Source organism: Balaenoptera physalus (assembly GCF_965194825.1).
Source record: "Balaenoptera physalus genome assembly, chromosome: X".
Taxonomy (NCBI): domain Eukaryota; kingdom Metazoa; phylum Chordata; class Mammalia; order Artiodactyla; family Balaenopteridae; genus Balaenoptera; species Balaenoptera physalus.
The window spans coordinates 15,066,701-15,089,827 of NC_138903.1; the positions used below are offsets into that span (position 1 = coordinate 15,066,701).

The 23,127-nt window shown below is 41.6% G+C and overlaps 1 pseudogene across 1 annotated transcript; it reads right to left on the minus strand.

Annotated features, from left to right (window-relative positions):
• Positions 1-301: 301 nt before the first annotated feature.
• On the minus strand, positions 302-22,450 carry LOC309652913 (poly(rC)-binding protein 2 pseudogene; annotated as a pseudogene). The gene has a single exon. The product of its transcript is annotated as a poly(rC)-binding protein 2 pseudogene (transcript).
• Between the last annotated feature and the right edge of the window lie 677 nt (positions 22,451-23,127).

Here is a 23,127-nt window from a genome sequence, read left to right on the forward strand (position 1 = left end):
TAATTTTTTTTTAACTTTGGGTTTATTTATTTATTTATTTTTGGCTGTGTTGGGTCTTCGTTTCTGTGCGAGGGCTTTCTCCAGTTGCGGCAAGTGGGGGCCACTCTTCATCGCGGTGCGCGGGCCTCTCACTGTCGCGGCCTCTCGTTGCGGAGCACAGGCTCCAGACACGCAGGCTCAGTAGTTGTGGCTCACGGGCCTAGTTGCTCCGCGGCATGTGGGATCTTCCCAGACCAGGGCTCGAACCCGCGTCCCCTGCATTGGCAGGCAGATTCTCAACCACTGCGCCACCAGGGAAGCCCCCGAAACTGAAAATTCTGGAACAGTTTTGTACTGCTTTTCTTTGGGATGTTTGCTCTTTCTGAACCTAGCCGGCGTCAGAGTCCTCCATAGTCAGCGCGAGTTAGCATCTGTGGTCGCCTTCTTCAATAGTCAGCTCCTCCCTCCCTCCCCGTTTATTACATTTTTCTTCTAGTTTAAAGCTCTTGAAAGTGCTAGTCTCTGAAAGGGATTAAGTGGGTTAATTAGCATTAAAAAGGCCCTTGATTTAGTCGGTATTTAAAATCTCGAAACACTGCCTCTGCTGGCCTCCCCTCCCCCCATTTTGTGAATGGGAAAGTGGGCTGGAAAAACTCCAGCTATAAGGAGAATGTCTGAGCCTCAACCCAGCCCAGCCCGTTCCCCAGTCCAATTCGGAAATCATCTCTTTCGTATCAGGTTGCACGTGAAATCTTTGTCAAATCTTTTTCGGTACGCGCTCCTAAATAATACTTCCCAGAGTATGACTAACAGTCAAAAGACGCAGTGGGTGAATTTCAATGGCTGAACCGCTGGGGAGAAAATGAATGGACTGTTAATAGGATCGCTCTGGAATAAGAGCTAAATTATTAAACTGTAGTGTGGTGGGTGTCCCTTCCTCTGTGTGGCAGATTAGATTGGAAGGTGCCACTGTGACCGTCTCAGGAATATTACATTGCACAGCTCTTTGGAGGGATTTAAACCTTTTCTATAGCCTTCTCTCCTTTACCAGAGTTCGTGTCTATTTCTCTTTTTCTTTAGCTTTTATTAGTAGAGGGTGGAGCAGACGGTGTTGGTTTTCTGCCACACCCCCTCGGTACCCACCTCTACGCCAAAGGCTCTTTACTACGAACACCTGCAAGCCTCGGCCAGCAGGACCTTTTTGAGCCCTGGGAGCGTGTGGGAGCAGAGTTCCTGAGAACTAATCCCTCCATGGCCGCCCTCGTGTAATGATGGGTGTGAATTGGTGGATAAAAACCCAGCCGCCTAACCCCTCCATTGGAGCAACGATGGGTAACTCTAAGGTAGGGGGCAACCGGGGGCTCTGGGAGTTCCCCAGCAGGGCTGCGCTCCAGCGACCCCAGTGTTTGATAACGTTCCCTTTATTGGCTGCCTCGTCTTCCTGTCTCACTTCCTCTACGGCTGTTTCCTGGAATCACCACACAAAGAAACGATTTGCACTCAAATCCTTGTCTTAGGTCCTGCTTCTAGGGTAACCCACACCAAGACAGAGAGCCAGTAGAAAGATTTTTCCTCACCAATTATCCTGCAGCAAAGGCGACACTTTATAATTCCTTTTCACAGAAGCACTTCGCCATGTCCCCTGCTCTGACTGGAGGGTGGCATGTTGCAGTGGGAAAGCCGTGAACTTTGGGGTGAGATTCAATCTGGAGTTCAAATCCCGCCTTTGCCATTGACTGGCTGTTTGACCTGCGTGACCTTGCTGAAGTGATTTTGCCTCAGTGAATCTTCATTTGCCCACTTATTTTGAGGGCAAAAAATACCTCCCTCCAGAATTGCTGAGAGAATTAAGGACGTAATGTAGGTCCACGGCTCAGTACAATGCTTAGCGTATAGGAGTAAACCAATTGATGGGCGTTCTTTGACCTCCAAAAGGCTGCTCCACAGTCATTACCAAGAGAACGTACTGTTCTTGTCCTTGAAGCTTTTGTCATGGGAGAATAGAGCAAACAGATACCCAGTCCATCTTTTAATTAGTTTTTGAGAACTTTCTGACATCATGGACTAAACTGCATTGTATTAATTAATATTCTAGTCTTCTAGTTCTGTGACAAACAAAAAAATGCATGAGCACAAAACCCCAAAGTAAAACAAAACAGGGAGAAGCTTATAAAACTAAATATGGAACTCAGCTCTAACAGCTGAATGGAGAAAGGAATTCGAATAATTTAAAAATCACAAGTGGATGTAAAGTGTAAAGAAATGGAAACTTACAGACTATTTAAAACCTGGAATTGCTGACTGTTCAGAAACGACACAGATGGATCAAGAGTGGTGAACAGCCAGAAAGGATTGTAGATGGAGCTGCATTGTTTTAGCGGCTCCCCGTGCCACCTGTCTCTGAGGACAGCCAGACAATTTGATATGGAACCAGGCTAACGCTGGCAGCAGATCCAATGATGGTAACCGGCCTAACAGTAGATCCCTCCACTGGGTTTGCAACGAAGAACTATGCCCCAGACGTCTGGTGGCTCTTAATGATTTGGGCACCCTAATGCCCCATTGTGCAGCCAATTAAAATTCTTGAAATGGTGAGTTCATGAGTAGTCTCAGTAGATACATCCAAACCTGCCCAATAGCCTTTCATCTCTGGAGAGTGGATTCAATGTCACTGAATCCAGGGTTGCCATGCATCATAGGAAAACAAGACTGTTGCGTTGCCGGCCTCCAGAGAGAGTTCCTCTAGGTCATGGTTGAGGCACGTGGATGGGTGGGGAGTGGGGGTGAGGAAAGCCCACACCGTTGCTGCCTGTGTGGTACGTGTCCTGACCACCTGCAAAGATGACCAGAGAGCTGGATGGCTTATGGGGTCAGGGTGACTCCAACATGACTGGACAGGCTTGTTGCACACACTCAATGATGGCTTGCCCAATGCCAGCAGTTATAATGACCTGCTCAGTTGAGTCGGGAGGCTTATTCTCTGCCACCTGGCCCTGAGCCCCTGTACTCTCTTGTCATATTTCCTTGATCTCGAAACCTCCTTTCCCAATGAGAGAGCCACACTGCTAGCAAGGACCACCATGCTCAGGGTGACCAGGGTCTGCTGGCAGCTGTGCTATTGTGCTGACGTCCTCTTCCAGTGCATCCATGATCATAGCAAAGGCTTTAAAGATGGCATTGATGGGTCCAGCCAAAGTGACAATTCTCTCAGCACAGTTCCCTTTGGAGATGTTGATATGTACACCACTCTCCCCACACATCTTCTTAACTGATTCTCTGTTCTTTCTGATGATGCTACCAACTTCCTTTCCATGCATAAAGAGCTGTATGGTGAAAGTGACATTCAGTCCACTTGCAATCATACCCTCCATCCACCAGAAGGGCCCCTGTTGCCTTCTTGACAACCCCTCTTGTTCCTCCTCTGGCCTTCTACCCTTACCCTTCCCACCCACTCCCCTTTTCTTCTCCAACCTACAGTTTTTGGCTTTGACCACTACCAGTGACCAATGACTTGACCATTTCAAGTCTAGCTCCTTGGAATACCGCTGGACATAGAGACAGATATTATTACAGGTGTCACACAAAGCACTAAGCATAAAAGGAAAACAACTGATACATTTGATTACGTTTAAATGAAGAACTTTTGTTCAACAAAAGACCCCATTAGGAAAGAGAAAAAACAAGCTGAAGAGCAAGAGAATACATTTGCAACTCCTGTACCCAACAAAGGACTTCTGTCTAGGATAGATAAAGAACTCCTATGCATTAAGAAAGACATAGAAACTCTGTAAAGAAATGAGCAAAAGGCTTGAACATGAGCTGCACAAAAGAGGCTATACAATGACCAGTAAACACAATGAAATGTGCTCAACCTCCTTACTGAACAGGGAAACGCAAATTCACAACGCCACTGCCCATTGAGTAGATTGGCAAAAATGAAAACATCTGACATTACCAACTATAAGCTAAGATGTGGAGCAACTGGAACTCTCATACACTGATGATAGGAGTGTCAGTTGGTACCCTTTCCCTCAATTTGGGAAAGAGTTTGACATCTGTTGAAGTTGAAGATACTTACACCCTCTGCCCCTCCAATGCATACTGTGTAATTCCATTCTTATAGCTTTCAAAAATAGACAAAACAAGTCTATCATTTAGGTATATATATTAGGTGGCAAAAGAATAAAACACTGCAAGGAAGTTATTACCATAAAGTCCAGGAAATCGTTCCCTCTAGAGAGGAAGGAGGAAATTGTAATGGCCCAGGAATGCACAGAGGTCTAGTGGAGGTGTTGACAATGATCTACTTCTTGAGCAGGATGGTAGTTAAAAGAGTATTTGGTCTACAGTAATTCATTATGCTGCATGTTTGTGTTTCATGTACTTCTCCATATGTGTGCTGTATTTCACTGTAAGAAAGTTTAAAAAAAAACTTTCTCAAAGTGTTTTCTGAGAAACATTGCGTAATGAGGTCTTAATATATGTTACTCACAGAAAGGATTCTATGGTCAAATACATCTCAGCACTGGAATAAATGAAGACAAACAGGTCTTTAATATGCCAAGGTACATTGTGAAATTCCAAGAAGGATCAAGAGTATACAATAATTTATATGACCATGGAACCCTTTTCCTAAGGGAGATTTTACAGAGCATATACTTAGGAAAAGTAGATGGAAAAAAATCATAGGGCAGGTTTCAGTTTCATGAGCCAGTTGACCTGATCCAACCAAAGGCTTCAGGAGCAGGAGCTTTATGCAAAGCGTGAAATGCAAAATAGCAAACAAATGAAGTTTTAGGTGACGCTGAACTGGAGGCTCTCACTATTGCTAAAATCCTCATAATTTCAAGTGTCAGATACCAAACGCTGAAAGGGTTAGCCCATCCCCATCCCCCTCCTCTGTAGTTATGTTTGTTCCAGTTTTCATAGTCACCATGATGTAACTGTGTGTCTGTGGATGGATGGACCAACTGGTGTTTGCTCACTTGTTGTTTTTATGTTGATGTCCATCACAGCTGTTTATAAACAAAATCATTCTGATGGAATCCAACTTCTGCCCCAATGCTGGTGCTACATCCCTGCTCTCACTGGGACACTGGGTCAGTTAGCTTTCACTGTGTAACAAACCACCCCACAGACACCTAGTGGCTTAAAACAACAACCACAGTTTTGTGCTCTGGAAATTTGGACTGGGCTCAGATGGATGAGCCTTCTGCTGGTCTCAACTAGGTGTCACTCACATGTGTCTGCAGGCAGCTGCTGGGTCAGCTAGGATATTGGCTGGCTGTTAGCTGAGTCAGCCATTTGAGTTCCAGCCATGGTTTTCTCTTATTCATCAGGCAGCCCTAGATGGGCTTGTTCACGTGGCAGCTATAACAAGAGTCCTAAGAATAGCAAGAGAGGGATAGCCCCAATGTGCACGTGCTTTTCAAATCTTTGCTAGCATCACATTTGTTATTGTGCTGTCGATCAGACAATCACATGGCCAAGTCTAGAGTCAGAGTAGAAGGAGACTACCCAAGGGTATGGATACAGAGAGACTTGAACAAATTGGCAGCCATTGCTACATCAATCTGCCACAGGTACTTTGGGCATCATAGCCATTCATTAACAAAACTATCTCTAAAAGTGCACTGACTTACGGTACCTCTGATACCAGTCGAATTCACTACTGAGTTGTATTTTTAAAACAGACGTGTTCATCAGCCTTTTAAAGGAATGATCCAAATAGGAAAGCTTGATTAAAATAGAGATCGATTACACTTTCAAAGATATGATGAAATGTAAACAGTTTCCCCTAAGGAAAGTATGCAAGATGATTGTTCAAGGAGAAATTTAATTACAACCTAAAAAACACAGGGAATCTCGCAGATACAGATTATCGTTAGATCGTATTTGTTACAGGAATACAAAAACGATGACCTTTCCTTTAGTTTCACTTGTTTTTATTTAACAAACTCTGTTCCTTGGCTTTTTTCAACATGACTCTGTTTAATTGTTGCAGACTTCAAATTATTATCTAAGGCTGCACATATTAATCCTGTCTGTTGGAAGAAGAGAAGCCTGTCATGTGGGGTAATTACGGCTGCGGGGCGCAATAATGAATAGTCAGAATAGACCCAGGCCTGCTTTCTGTTGTCCTCAAGCATTGACAGTCGATGGCTGTGGCCATGCTGAGTTGGGAAAGGATCACGTCTCTAAGTCACAACAGTATTTGGGGGTAATTTCTCAGGAAATGACAAGGATCATTAGGTAACTCCAGATGGTATTACCAATCTTGATTCCATTTGACCACCTGAGGCCACCATCTTGTACTGATTTTACACTATCAAGACCACAAGAAAGGTTTGTCACCAAGAATTTTGGACTCTTAGTTCTGTCTTCCATGGCAGAGATCTCCTATTTCTTTGCTTTGGATGACATTGAAGTCTACGGATAATTTAGAATGTGATGAAGTCATAGTTTCTAAACTTTTTATTGATAAGTTGAGATGATGATGGTGATAGAGAGTAGCAGCTCTTGCCAAGTTCTTGACAAGAATCGTATCATTTAATCTTCACAATGCCCTCTTATCTCTATTTGACACCAGGAGATTAACTAACTTGCCCAAAGACCCACGACTTGTAAATGGTGGCAACAGAATTTGAACCCAGGTCTAATCTGACTCTGAAGTTCTGCTTTTAACGAGTCAGCCACACCACCCCCCTTCTGAGAGCTTGCTAGGTATGTCTGAGCCTCCTCCTCCTCCTCACCTATACTTCTGTTGAGCATTCGCTGTTTGTAGAGTGCACAGAACTGTGCTAGAAATGCGGTATAAAAAAATGCGTCTTGTACAATACAATATGGGATAAACAACCTTATAAATAGCTTTCTCTTGATGGTGGTCTTGGTGGAGAGGGAAAGCAGAAATTATAAGAACCTTGTCAACTGACAAACCTGTTTTTAGGTAGAGGTTTCACACCATCCATCTCCCTCAACAAATCCCTCTCAGAGAGTTGATAGCAAGCAACACGATGGAACCACTTGACAACTAGCACATCTTCACCACCACATCCACCCTCGCACTTTATTGCTTGATGAGATTGTATGAAGTTAGGAAACCCAAGAGAAACCAGGGAGCATGCTGGATGTCTCATAGCTGTAACTTTCAGATACCAAATCATTAAGAAATGACCTTGCATATTTATATATGGTTTTGTCTCTGTCTTATGCCAGTTAAAGGCACAGACTCAGGAAACAGACTGCTTGGGATCAACCACAGATCTGCCATTTTACTAGCTGTGTGACCTTGCACAAGTTATTAAACCTCTCTGAGCCTCACTTTCCTCAGCTGGAAAAAGGAAATGATAATAGTGTTCTTTGCAAAAGAATACTATTTTGCAAAAGAATGCAAAACATGTAGTGCCTTGGCACATAGCAAGTGCTATTTAAATGTTAGCTATTAATACTATTACTCTGTTAAACAGCTTAAATCAGGTATAGGGTTTCATTTTTTTATTTAAAAAATTTAAAAAGTAATTTAAAAAATTTTTATGTTCTTGGTGGCAGCCAATTTATTATTTTATTTAGAAAGATTCATTTAGCATCCAGCGGTTGTATGCTAGGTATATTTTGGAATAAGTTTGTCACTTAGATATTGATTTACGTACATTAAGATCATTCAAACGGCTAATGATTTTCTTTTATTTTTTTCTATTTTTTCCTTCAATTTTTTAATTGAAGTATAGTTGATGTACAATATTATGTAAGTTACAGGTATACAACATAGTGATCACAAATTTAAAGATTATATTCCATTTATAGTTACTACAAAATACTGATTATATTCTCTGCTGTACAGTACATCCTTGTAGCTTATTTATTTCATACATAATAGCTTGTACCTCCCAATCCCCCACCCCCATATGGCCCCTTCCCCCTTCCCTCTCCCCACTGGTAACCACTAGTTTGTTCTCTATTTCTGTGAGTCTGTTTCTTTTTTGTTATATTCACTAGTTTCTTTTATTTCTTAGATTCCACATATAAGTGATATCATACAGTATTTATCTTTCTCTGACTTATGTCACTTAGCATAATGCCCTCCATGTACATTCATGTTGTTGCACATGGCAAAATTTCATTCTTTTTTATGGCTGAGTAACATTCCATTGTATATATGCCACATCTTCTTTATCCATTCTCCTGTTGATGGACATTTAGGTTGCTTCCATATCTTGGCAATTGTATGTAACACTGCTATGAACATTGGGGTGCATGTATCTTTTCGAATCAGTGTTTTCATTTTTTTCGGATATATACTCAGGAGTGGAATTGCTGGGTCATATGGTAGTTCTATTTTTAGTTTCTTGAGAAACCTCCATACTGTTTTCCACAGTAGTTGCACCAATTTACATTCCTACCAACAGTGCACACCTACCAACAGAGGCTTCCCTTTTCTCCACATCCTCGCCAACATTTGTTACTTGTGTTCTTTTTGATGGTAGCCATTCTGACAGATGTGAGGTGATACCTCATTGTGGTTTTGATTTTCATTTCCCTGATGATTAACTGTGTCGAGCATCTTTTCATATGACTCTTGGCCATCTGCATTTCCTCTTTGGAAAAATGTCTATTCAGGTCTTCTGCCCATTTTAAAACTAGGGTTGTTTGTTTTTTTGATGTTGAGTTGTATGAGCTGCTTATATATTTTGGATATTAACCCTTTATCAGTCATATCATCAGAAAATATTTTCTCTCATTCAGTAGGTTGTCTTTTTGTTTTGCCGATGGTTTCCTTTGCTGTGCAAAAGCTTTTAAGTTTAATTCAGTTCCATTTGTTTATTTTTGCTTTTATTTACTTTGCTTTGGGAAACATATCCAAAAAAATATTGCTATAATTTATGTCAAACAGTATTCTGCCTGTGTTTTCCTCTAGGAGTTTTATAGTATCTGGTCTTACATTTAGATCTTGGATCCATTTTGAATTTATCTTTGTATATGGTGTTAGAGAATGTTCTAATTGCATTCTTTTACATGTAGCTGTCCAGTTTTCCCAGCACCACTTATTGAAGAGACTGTCTTTTCTCCATTGTATTGGTAGATTCTTGCCTCCTTTGTTGTAGATTAATGGACCATAGGAGCCTGGGTTTATTTCTGGGCTTTATATCGTCTTCCATTGATCTATGTGTCTGTTTTTGTGGCAGTGCCATACTGTTTTGATGACTGTAGCTTTGTAGTATAGTCTGAAGTCAGGGCGCATGATTCCTCCAGCTCTGTTCTTCGTTCTCAAGATTGTTTAGGCTATTCAGGGTCTTTTGTATTTCCATACAACTTTAAAAATTATTTGTTCTAGTTTTTTGAAAAACGCCAGTGGTATTTTGATAGGGATTGCATTGAATCTGTAGATTGCCTTGGGTAGTGTGGTCATCTTAATAATATTAATTCTTCCAGTCCATGAACATGGTATATCTTCCAACAGTTTGTGTCATCTTCGATTTCTTTCATCACCGTCTTATATTTTTCTGAGTACAGGTCTTTTACCTCCTTAGATATATTCCTATGTATTTTATTCTTTTTGATGTGATGGTATATGGGATTGTTTCTTTAATTTCTCTTTCTGGTAGTTCATTGTTGGTGTATAGAAATGCAACAGACGTCTGGGTATTAATTTTGTATCCTGCGACTTAATCAAATTCATTGATATGCTCTAGTACTTTTCTGGTGGCGTCTTTAGGATTTTCTATGTATAGTATCCTGTCATCTGCAAACAGTGACAGTTTTACTTCTTCCTTTCCAATTTGGATTGCTTTTATCAGCAATATGCTATTAAACAACCAATGTGTCGCTAAAGAAATCAAAGAGGAAATCAGAAAATATCTGGAGACAAATGAAAACAAAAACACAAAGATCCAAAATCTGTGGGACGCAGCAAAAACAGTTCTAAGAGGGAAGTTTATAGTGATACAAGTTTACCTCAGGAAACAAGAAAAATCTCAAATAAACAACCTAACCTTACACCTAAAGGAATTTAAAAAAAAGAAGAACAAACAAAGCCTAAAGTTAGTAGAATGAAAGAAATCATAAAGATCAGAGCAGAAATAAATGAAATAGAGTCTAAAAAAACAAAAGTAAAGATCAATGAAACTACAAGCTGGTTCTTTGAAAAGGTAAACAAAATTGATAAACCTTTACGCAGACTCCTCAAGAAAAAAAGGGAGAGGGCCCAAATCAATAAAATCAGAAATGAAAAAGGAGAATTTAAAACCAACACCACAGAAATACAAAGGATTCTACGAGACTACTATGAACAAGTATATGCCAGTAAAATAGACAATGAAGAAGAAATGGACAAATTCTTAGAAATGTACAATCCCCCAAGACTGAACCAGGAAGATATAGAAAATATGAACAGACCAATTACCAGTAATGAAATTAAATTAGTAATTTAAAAACTCCCAACAAACAAAAGTCCAGGTCCAGATGGCTTCACAGGTGAAATCTACCAAACATTCAGAGAAGTTAACACCTATCCTTCTGAAACTATTCCAAAAAATTGCAGAGGAAGAAATGCTTCCAAATTAATTATCTGAGGCCAACATCACCCTGATACCCAAACCAGACAAAGATATCACAAAAAAATGAAAATTAGAGGCCAGTATCACTGATGAACTTTGATGCAAAAATCCTCAGCAAAATATTAGCAACCTGAATCCAACAATACCCTAAAAGGATCATACACCATGATCAAGTGGGATTTATCCCAGGGATGCAAGGAGTTTTCAATATCTACAAATCAGTCAGTGTGGTACACCACATTAACAAGTTGAAGCACAAAAACCGTATGGTCATCTCCATAGATGCAGAACAAGCTTTTAACAAAATTCAACATCCATTTATGATAAAAAAAAAACTCTCCAGAAAGTGGGCATAGAGGGAACATACCTCAACATAATAAAGACCAAATATGACAAACCCACAGCTAACATCATACTCAATGGTGAAAAGCTGAAAGCATTTCCTCTAATATCAGGAATAAGAAAAGGATGCCCACTCGCGACACTTTTTTTTAAATATAAATTTATTTATTTATTTATTTTATTTTTGGCTGCATTGGGTCTTCATTGCTGCATGCGACCTTTCTCTAGTCGTGGCGAGTGGGGGCTACTCTTTGTTGTGGTGCATGGGCTTCTCATTGCGGTGGCTTCTCTTGTTGCGGAGCATGGGCTCTAGGCGCGTGGGCTTCGGTAGTTGTGGCTTGCGGGCTCTTGAGTGCGGGCTCAGTAGTTGTGGCGCAAGGGCTTAGTTGCTCTGCGGCATGTGGGATCTTCCCAGACCAGGGCTCTAACCCATGTCCCCTGCATTGGCAGGCAGATTCTTAACCACTGAGCCACCAGGGAAGCCCCTCGACACTTTTATTCAACATAGTAGTATTGGAAGTTCTAGCCATAACAATTAGACAAGAATAAGAAATTTAAAACTTTTAAATAGAAAAGGCGGTTTTTTTCTGATTTTAAGAGTAATGCATGTTCCTTGTAAAAGTATAGAAAATACAGTCATAAAAAATTGCCTTAAAATTTTCAGTGTTCAGTATTTAAATATAGCAAACCAGAACTTAGTGGCTTGAAACAATAATCAATTTTTACTTCATAATTCTGTGGGTTGGCAGGTTGGGCTTAGCGTATCTATGTAGTCTTTTGGAGGCTTGGTTGCGGCTGGATGGTGGAGCATGACCTCACTCACAGCCTGCAGTTGGCAGGCTGTTGGCCACGGCACCTCAGATTTCCTCCACATGACCTATTCACGTGATGTTCACCTGCTGGAGAATAAACAGACTGTTCTCCTATTCACATGGTGGTTTCAGTGTTCCAAGTGCAGCAACAAGAGTCTAAGCACAAGAGCCCAAGCATTTTTCAGGCCTCTGCTAGTACCATATCTGCTGATGTCCCATTGGCCAAACAAGCTACATGGCTAAGTAAGCACAAATTCAAGGGGTCAGGACAGAGATTTCACCTTTTGATCTGAGGAGAGCCAAAGTCACATTCCAAAGGTACAGGCATGCAGAGATAGGAGAAATTTATGGCTATTTTAAGCAATTCACCACAGATAAATACTGTTAAAATTACATATATATAAAGTACATGTATGTGTATGTGTGTATTATACATTTACATGTGTTTCACACAAATACATGGAAAAATATATGCCCAAACAAAAGTGATCTTATTAAATGTTTTGTAACTTTTTTTCCCTCATTGATTACTTCCTAAGGTCATTTTAATGTCCTCATTTTAAGATGTGCATAATATTACATTGTATAGACTTACCATGAAATATTTAACCGAAGTCTCTTGTACGACTTTTAGGTTGTTTCCAATTTTGCAATAAACTGAATATGTAGAGTTTTCTACATTTTTCTCATTAGTTCCTTGGTGTACATATTTTGACCTCTGACACATTGTAAGAATACTCTACTGAAAGATTGCATCCAGAGATAATATTCAAAATACTCAACAACAGAGTAGATCCTGACCTTAGCATGGAGCAGGGTCCTGAAGGTAACCCTTTAATTGCTGGATTCGGAGGTCCAGGTCCCAAGGGAGAGGGCCATGCAGCTGGGGTAGCGGGTGCAACTCATGGTGGTTAGTGGTGGGATAACTGTTATTTACCTTTACAACCATACTAAATATCAGCCACAGAGAAGTGTGTGGGAATGTCTGTTTCCCATCACCACTCCAGCTATCGATGTCGTCCGTCTTTTTAATCTTTGCCAATCTGACCCATGATAACAACAAAAATAATACCATCTTTTATATTGAATTTTTCTAATCACAAGTGAGGGCACTTTTTTATGTCTCATCACCATTTGTATCGGGTTGTTATCGTTGCTTTTAATGAATCACCTGTTTACGTCATCGGTCCATTTCTCTTTGAAATGGTACTCTTTTAATTAGAAAGCTAATATTTATTGATGCCTTACAATGTGTCACTATTCTAAGCCCTTAATAGGCATTACCTATTTTAATATTCATCATGACCCTATGAAGTTATTATTATTCCCATTTTAGAGATGTAAAAATAGAGGCAGAGGTGCAGTAAGGTGTCCACGAGGATCTTGTTTTTAAGTGCTGAAGCCAGGACTCAAAACCAAGCAGGCAGATCCCATAACTCAGGTTCTTAATCTTTCTTATCTATTCTATTGCTCCTGCAGTATTTACTTATAAGAGCTTTTTACATAGGGATATTAATTTTTTAATACGTATTGTACATTTTTCCTAGTTTGTCCTACTTTTTACTTTCCTTATGGTGGTGTTTGCTATACAGAAATTTAAAAATCTTATGGATACGCTTTTCTATATGAATTTTTCAGCTTGATAGAGGTTTAATTGAGAAATAAAATTGTAATATATTTAAAGTGTACAAAGTGATGATTTGATATATGTATACATTGTGAAAGGATTCTGACTATTGAGTTAATTAACACGTTCATCACCTCACATATTTACCTTTTCTTTGGTGAGAACACTTAAGTTCTACTCTCAGCAAATTTCAGTTATACCATACAGTATTATCAACTAGTTACCATGTTATACATTAGATCCTTAGAGCTTATTCATCTTATAACTGATAGTTGTATACAGTTTAGGAATATTTAATATGGTCAAATATCTCATGCTTTTTTCTTAGTGGATTTTGTCTGTAATATCATTCTCAGATGTTTCCTATCTAAAGGATATAAAAATATTCACGTATATTTTCTTCTATATAGAGGTTCAAAATTGCCTGTATTAACAAAATATACATGCTTAAGCCCCAACTCAGACCTGTTGAATCAGAATTTGTACAATGAGAACTAGATGTTTATGCTTTTAAAAAGATACACAAAATTACAGTCCAGAGGACTGCAAATACACACATTTATCTCTTTTTATTTCCCTAAACACATGACATTGAAAAAATAATAAATTAAGAATATATCCACAAAATCAATTCCAGATGGGTTAAAAAGTTAGTTGTGAAATCCCAAGCTTAACTTTTAGAACAACACATAGGAGAATATCTGTATTAGTCAGGGTTCTCTAGAGAAATGGAACCAGTAGGATGTGTGTGTGTGTGTGTGTGTGTGTGTGTGTATATGTAAATACTCTATTGGTGTATGTGTGTGATATATATACGTGTGTGTGCGTGTGTATATGTGTATGTATAAGAGAGAGAGAGTGATTAATTTAGTTATTTTAAGGAATTGACTGACACAATTCTAGGGATGGGACTGGAAAGACTAAAATCCCCAGGGCAGGCCAGCAGGCTGGAAATTCTGGCAAGAATTTGTGTTACAGTCTTGAATCTGAAGATGGTTTGGAGACCAAATTCCTTCTTCCTCGAGGAAGCTTAGTCTTTTAAGGCTTTCAGCTGATTCGATAAGGCCCATGCACGCTATGTATGGTAATCTCCTTAATCAAAGTCTACTGATGTAGATGTCAAATCACATTTGTAAAATACCTTCACAGCAATATCTAGACTGGCGTTTGACCAAATAACCGGGCACCATAGCCTAGCCAAGTTGAAAAATTAACCATCACAATAGCTTTATGACCCTGTGGTAGGGAAGGATTTTTAAACAAGACACACACATACACACAGGCCTTGGTAAATGGTTTGAACAGGGGGAAAATGTTGTGTTTTCCTACCTGTGCCTTTCTTCCCCTTCATGTGAGATGCCCCCAAGCAGAGCAGAATCTGTATGAGATAATACGCTTCGTGGGATTATTACAACTTGCTTCCCTGCCAAAGAGCTCTTTTCTTTCTTTCACTTCTGTGATTCCAGGTAAACACCAAGAGAGACAGTACAATAACATAAAAGAGACAAGTGTGTTTTAATTTAGGTTCCATAAACCTAGATATTATCTGTGGTACCACAATATCCCAAGCCAAAATGCCAAACACTGATGGATTTATTGTGGCCCTAATTTAAAACAAGCCTGATTTATTTTTTAAAATGCGACCTCAAAACACAGCTCAGCCGACGTGATATGGAATGTATTATATGCCTAACCAAAAAACAAAACACTGCTCGCTACAGTGGACTTGAAAATTATCTTGCTATTAATAGATCTCCCGGATGGTATGATCTCTTGGATTTGATATGTTCAAATTTTGGCAGCCGCTGAGGACTGAAAACAAGACGTTCCATGCGTTATTACTTAATAAAGAAACTAGGCCATGAAGTAGCCCTTTGGTCATTTTTTAAAAAAGATTTTGAAGAGCCCAATTCCATCTTTAATAAGTCCTTGTCGCCAAATATGTTTGCCACAGCAGCAATGGGATTAGCAGACTCCTTCTCCAGAGCTGTGTGAAATTGAGAGCAACTTGGGGTACCCTGTTACTTTCATCTCTCCATCTGGCACAGACGCCTCAAACACTGTACACCTGCAACAAATATTTGCTGAATCGAGAAGCATCCCTCTCTTTCCTTTTTATTTTGAGGGCCTGACACTGAGCTACTGATTCAAACGTTTGGATTGAGGACCTTGACGAACATATCTGTTGGACAGAGAACACCATTTTCAAGAGTTTAAGATAACACTGGGGGCTTCCCTGGTGGCTCAGTGGTTAAGAATCCGCCTGCCAATGCAGGGGACACGGGTTCGAGCCCTGGTCCGGGAAGATCCCACATGCTGCGGAGCTACTAAGCCCGTGCGCCACAACTACTGAGCCTGCGCTCTAGAGCCCGCGAGCCACAGCTACTGAGCCCACATGCCTAGAGCCCGTGCTCCACAACAAGAGAAGCCACCGCAATGGGAAGCCCGCCCACGGCAATGAAGAGTAGCCCCCGCTCACCACAACTAGAGAAAGCCCACACGCAGTAACGATGACCCAACGCAGTCAAAAATAAATAAATAAATAAATTTAAGATAACACTGATCTCTTCTGCTATGCTCAAAATATTTTAAAATGTTTAATTGGATATTGCTGCCCACTCGTCTCCTTAAAAACAAAGTTTTAAAAAAAGAGAGAGATTACAAACAAAAAGCAAACAAGGAGAAGAAGCTTTAGAGGATTTTAGGGTTTGGGTTTTTTACTTCAAGAAATACTTGTTTTAGGTTGGATTCCCCAGTAGTAGACTCTGAGATGAAGGTTCATAAAAACCAGTAAGGAAATGGAACTGGAAAGGGAAGAACTCCAAGGAGGGGTGATATATCAAGCAAAGTCCCCGGGAGGGTAACCTCGCTCAGTCCCGGTCTGGGGATAGTGTAATTCCTCATCAGGGGATGAGGGGGCTGGAGTAGTTATAGGCCCCCATCCCCTGCCATGATAATCAGTGGATGAGAACTCACTGTGCCATAGATTCCCAGGCACTTCGGTGCCTCCCTGCATAGACGAAGTGGGTTCTAGCAGCCTGAGGACTTTCCTCCAACAAAGAGATGCAGGCTCCAGCTGGAGGGGGGTGGGGAGTGACAGATGTGCATGAAGATGGTGAAGGCCTCTAAGGGGACATGTGCAGACCTCTGACAGCATCTGCCTCACTATTAAACAAGGGATAGTTTGTCAAGGTCTCTCCACAAATTCACAGCAGGCCCAGGGATGAAGGGAAGGAGGGGTACTATGTCCCTGATGTAAGGTTTGCGGCAAGTCACCATCTTTTCTCCGGTGTCTCCCCTGGATGAGTCAGTAGGAAAGAGGTTAAAGAGGAGTTTGGTTTGAAGACAGAGAGCTCTGTGGTCCTCTCCTCATGGGGCAACCCCACCAATAGATCCCAAAGGCCGGGAGGTGGTGGACAGCAAGCAGGTCTGGAGAACAGACAAAAAGTCAATCCTGAAGGGGATACTTGGGTCAAAGACAGGAGAATGGGCTCAAGCCAGGGCTTCACTGGGGAGAAGGAGGAAAAGGGGATCGGGGGAAATGCTGGCACTGGAATAACCATTCTTTTAATTATAATATGATTATAAAGCTATATTTAACAGCGTATATAATAATGCAATATATGAGTTATTTAAATAACTGTAATACAGATTGAATGCACTATCCCCATTTCAAGTACTCAGTAGCCACATGGGGCTAGCAGCTACTGTATTAGACAGTGTAGCTCTAGAACATTCCATCATCACAGAAAGTTCTGTTGGACAGTGCTTACTAGAGCTTACTGAATGGATCAAGGGTCAAGATGTAATGGACCTCATTCTCATCTCAAACTCTCATTTTCTTCCTTCCCATATTCAGCTTATAAATTTTGCCACTGGGACTTTCCTGAAAAATTTGGAGTAGCTAGTTAAAGGACAATCATATAAAGATAATTTTTCAACTTGCTGTGTGGAGTTACCTTTGTTAAATGACTTTTGCCTCCTTGGGTCTAACCTGAGTTTTTAGCAGTTAAATGTTAAGTCAGATTTAGTGTACGCTGAGCTTCCAATGAGCTATTACAACAACCCAACAGTCATCTTCTTCGATTGCTGCTTTCCCTGACCTTATTGTTTGTGTGCATTTTAATCTTTACAAGGAAAAGGAACAAAATATGATCTTAAGAGGCAGGAGGCAAGAAGCCACACAGGAGTAGAAAAAGTGGTAGACTCTAACTTGCTCACTCTCTCTTCTGTTCCAATTTCCACACGGCCAGGGCAGGACAGTTCTGCTTAGCTGCTGGGACAAATTCTTATGAGATCCAGTGACCCAGTCCAATTTGGGCACAGTATTTCCAACAGCATGGGACTGGCTGCTGCTTTTGTTGCTATCCAGGAGCACTGTTAAGGTGCAGATCGCCTCCTGGGCCACCAGTCAAAAGTCCACGTTTGAGGAGATCCTGTGTTTTCTTTGATCACCTTTTCTTCCAAAGTTGAGTTCCAGAGTATCTTAATCGGGGTACCCCCAGAAGAAGACCCTGACACAAGGATTCAAGTGCAAGTACTTTGTTTATTGGGTAACTCCAGGAAACACCAGTAGTGCGTGGTGGGGAAGAGGAAGGAAAAAGAAGGAAGCCTATTAAGATATCCTGTCAAGCAAGTTTCCCAGTGGGAGCTCTGGGAGCCACTGCCTCAGAATTATCCCACTGAAGGGTGAGAAAGCTGGGGCATTTATCCATCATTTCTCATCAGTCATTGGTTGAGGGATGCTGGGGGAGAGGCAGTACAGGGCCTACTGCATGCATGAGCCGAGAACGCCCTCAGACAAAGAAATACAGATGCAGGCACTCAGACTGACGTGCAGGGAAATGCCAGCGTGGAAGGATATGGGTGGGGCATTTACAGAGTGTGCTGCACAGACTTTATTTTTAAATGGACAAAATAGACCTAAGACTCTTAGTGTCCAGCCCATCCACGTCCTTGTAGGGCTGATCTACTGGCACAGAGGAGATAATCACTGCCAAATGGAAAAACAAAAGGATCCTTAATGGGCAACTTGACCTCTGGTCAGAACATCCCAGACAGTGGAGAGTGAGGACAGAGCCTTTGGTATTAAATGCCTCTGAATGGAAAGGGCGGGGAAGCAGCGTTCAGGCCTTCGCACTTAAGACGAGGAATAACTTCTTTTAACCACTTGTCAGAGCATACATGCGTGGCTTTATGCATTCGGGAATTTCTGAGAGAGTCTTACCAAGTGCTTTCTGCTGAGGCTGACGAAGCCAAGCTGGGGCATCTGCATGCCAGGAATATATGGTTGCATATGTGCCGCTGTTTATCTGTTTGCAAAATATGCCATATGTTGACAGCCTGACATATGTTGAGCTATATGGAAGACTAGTCAGAGAGAAAGAAGAGCCAGAGTATAAGAAAGAGAGGGAGAAGGAGAAGTAGGAAAGTGAAAACAAAGCCTGGTGACTTTGGCTAGATGGTGAATTCCTTGAGCATGCGGGGTGTATCTCGATCACCTTTAATCCCTAGTGCCTGCAGTTTTGCTGGGCACATAGTAGATGCTTAGTTAGTGCATCCTGAGGATGAAAAGAGCACATCAAGGTGCCTAGAACCATGTCTTCTATCATATATGATGCATGGTAAGTGTAGATTGAATTAACCCATGAGAGGATGCTTAGAGCTAGAAAGACTCTTGGAGTTTCATTCTACCACGCTTTTACACATAAACCTGAATCTTGGAGGAGCATGAGAATGATGGCAGCCACAGTAGCCTCTGGGCCTGGGTGTTGGAGCTGGTGCTTGTGTCCCGAGGTGTCATCTGCCATCTTCTTTGCCGCACTGCTCTTGCTGCTGGTGTCTGGACCCCACGTGTTCCTGCTGTAGCCACCTCTGGTGCCCTCGGGCTTCTCACTGCAAGCCAAGGCCCTGTGCAACTGGTAAGTTTTTGGGCTGGTGACATACAAAACGATAAAACTCCTGGAAGAAAACGAAGAGAAAAGGCTTCATGACATTGGATTTGGCAATGATTTCTTGGATATGACACCAAAAAGCACAGGCAAGAAAAGCAAAAGTAGATAAACCGGACAACATAAAACTTAAAAACTTCTGTTCATCAAAGGACATAATCAACAAAGTGGAAAGGCAACCTGCAGAATGAGAGAAAATATTGCAAATCATATATTTGATAAGGGGTTAATAACCAGAATATACAAAGAACTCCTACAACTCAAAAACAAGCAAAAAAATCAAGTAACCCAATTAAAAAATGGGCAAAGGACTTGAATAGACATTTCTCCAAAGATGACATACAAATGGCCAACAAGCACATGAAAAGATGCTCAGCATCACTAATCATCAGAGAAATGCACATCTAAACCACAGCAAGGTATCACCTCACACCCGTTAGGACAACTACTATCTAAACACCAGAAAATACAAGTGTTGGTGGGGATGTGGAAAAGTTGGAAGCCTTGTGCACTGTTAGTGGGAACGTAAAACAACGTAACCGCTATGGAAACACAATGGAGGTTCCTCCAAAAATTAAAAACAGAACCACCATATGATCCAGAAATTGCACTTCTGGATATGTCTCCAAAAGAATCGAAACCAGAGCCTCAAAGAGATAGCAGTGTCCAACGTTCTCCATTCGTAAAAGACGAAACCGAATCCAGCGGTCTTGTGAGCCGATGAACAGAAAATCAGGCGGAGAGCACCCAGAGTGCTGACTCCGTCCCAACTCTCCTTCCATTCTTGGCTTCAGTTTCGTACAGGCCCACCTGCCGGCCCACCTGCGGCCTATCTGCCTGGTCTCCTCCCGTCCATCTTTCCAGTCCCTTGGTCTCCTGTCATCCCTAATGCCCACTGTGCTCCAGCTAAGCTTCTACATCCGCTCTTCCCAGGCATAACCTTGCCCCCGTTTCCTCTGGGCCTTTGTCCCCTTTGTTTCCCTTTGCCTCCCTTCCCTCCTAATCTGACTCTCAAAATCCCAGCCATCTTCTGGGTCAATCCAAATGGCACTTCGGCATGCATCCTTCCCTAGAATACAAGGCTGGAAAGAATTTCTCCATCCTCTGTATTTCTATGGCATTCTGTATTCCAATCAGACCATCCATTAGTTCTGCCTTGTATGATCGTTGTTTATGCTCATTTTTCTCTATAAAATTATAATCCACTTGCATGCAGACATTCTTTCATCTTTGACCCTCCTCAGTGCCTATCACAGAAGCTTCAACATAGTAATAATAATCAGTAGCAATTATTGAGTGTTTACTATATGTTAAGCACCACATGAATTGGTCATTTACTTCTCCCAGTAACCCTATGAAGCAAATACCATCATTAGTCTCATTTTACACATGAGGACCCTGAAACACAGAGAGGTTAAGAAACTTGCCTGAGATAACACAGCCGGGGAGTCAGTCTCAGGGGTGCTGATGCCGAAGTTCAAGCTCTTACCTACAGTGCTACACTTCCTTCTAAGGACCATCTGAGGATTTGGATTTATTTCACTGTTATCAAATACTGAAAAGATAATTTTTATTTAAAAAACAATTCAATATTGAAATCTATAAGAATAGTTGTCCTGCCAGAAAGAAAGCAAAAAGGAAGCACAAAATAAAAGGTTAAGATTGCCCAGATTTTCCTCAGTAAAATGTTAAATGAGCTTCATCAAATTATTTAAATTTTTAAAAATCTCCTCCCTCTATCTAAAGAGCAAAGTGTAAGTCCTCATCCCTGCCACCCAAATGATTTTATGAAGTGTTGTGTTGTTTATGAAACCTTTAGAATCCAAGGAAGGATAGAGAAAAACATGAGTCATTATTAGTTGGCTTAAATTTTGTGAGACCTCTTGTGGCTTCAGAAGGGCAGGAATCAGCTCAGGAGTCTGCCATTCTTGGGTGGATGTAGGCTTATTATGCTTTATTTTTATACCTCAAGTGGGACATAGCCAACTACGGCAGTGCCAGCTCTGTGGGAGCCTAAAGATTAGTATAGGGCTCCTTTTCCTCCCCAAACCCCTAAATCGCTAGCTAGTTGAAGAGATCTTAAGTGCAAGATTTATAACCAACCACTCCTCAGAACGGGGCCTTCTGAAGCATTTGGCCTGAAAAAAAGAAACCTGAAGAGTTACATCATAGTTGGCTAGAGTTACTATTATACTTTGCTTGGAAAACTGACAAGGTGATGGGTTGGCAGGTGGGATACAGCTTTGGGTTTACCTGAGAAGCTGTGTGGTGAAGTGCTAAAGCAGCAGACCGAACCCAGACCATCCAGCCATTTAGCAGTTCGGTGACATTAGCTAAGCTATCTAGACTGTCTACGCTGCACTTTCCTCCTGTGTCAAATAGGGAGAACGATACTCATCTTAAAAGGTTGTTATTATGACTTAATAGCACAGTTCAGATTCCCAAACTTGAGTCATGCACAAATATCTCTGTATCAATCAGGGCAACTTTGACGAAAGTTTAGTAAAGGAATCTGTTACAAATGTGTGGGCAGGGTTCAAGGAAACCAGCTAAGGGATAGTGCAAGGATCCAAGACTAGCAGTTGTGGGGAGGTGTTATCATGCCAGGCCCGAAGGGGGCAAGAGAAGCAAGCATGGGCGGAACTGGGGAGCATATAGAAAAGGTTGCAAGACCGGGGCCCAAGCAAACTGCAGCGACCCCCACTGGGGAGGAAGCCGGGGACTGAACTAGTACACCAGCCTAACTCTCCTCCCGCTCCCCCATCTCCTGCTGGGGCTCCCCATTGGCTGAACCCAGCCAGAAGCAAGGGAGCCCATGATATGACCAGCCTCCAGGGAGGAGGAGCGAGGAGAGTGGGTGGATAGGGAGGGGCCAATGGAACCAATGCCACTCACCGCCTCTATTAGCATTTTCCCATTTCCCCCTTTAACACAAACCCCCTTTTATTAACTGAAATATAGTTACTTAAAAAAGGCAACTTTTGTGGTTTGTCCTAAGCAGAGATATCTGTGAAACCACAGACTGAATGTGCTGGTTTTTTCTCTGTAATTTATACTTTGGGAAGCTCTGCCTCAGTTCAGCACTTGGAACATAGTAAATACTCAATAAGTGATCATCTCTGTTGCTAGAAGTCACAGATGAACGCGCAGTGGAGCACACTGTGCACATTGAAACTAACTTTTTTTTTTTTTTTGGCTGCATTGGGTCTTTGGTGCTGCGTGCGGCTTTCTCTAGTTGTGGCGAGCGGGGGCTACTCTTCATTGTGGTGCGCGAGCTTCTCATTGTGGTGGCTTCTCTTGTTGCGGAACTCGGGCTCTTGGCGTGCGGGCTTCAGTAGTTGTGGCATGTGGGCTCAGTAGTTGTGGCTCGCGGGCTCTAGAGCGCAGGCTCAGTAGTTGTAGCGCACGGACTTAGTCGCTCTGCGGCATGTGGGATCTTCCCGGACCAGGGCTCGAACCCGTGTCCCCTGCATTGGCAGGCGGATTCTTAACCACTGCGCCACCAGGGAAGTTCCTGAAACTAACTTTTAAAAACATATGTTACTATCAACAATGCGATCTTTTCCCCAATATATTTGCTAACTGGAGATGGCTAATTTATAGAAAAGATGATAGAAATGAGTTTTGTGTATATGTTTTATAAACGGCCCATGTTAATGAATTTGATTATTTGGCCCATTGGTTTTTCATTAGATTCTTTGGTTTCTCAGGGCAAACAAGTAAATCATCTGGGAGTGTTGATAGGTTTTTCCTTCCAAACTTGTTGCTGTTTAAGGTCTTATCATAGTGGCTAGAAGCTACAGGGCAATGTTCAAGGACAATGAGAAACAATGAACAACAATGGTGATATCAGGACTTCTTTG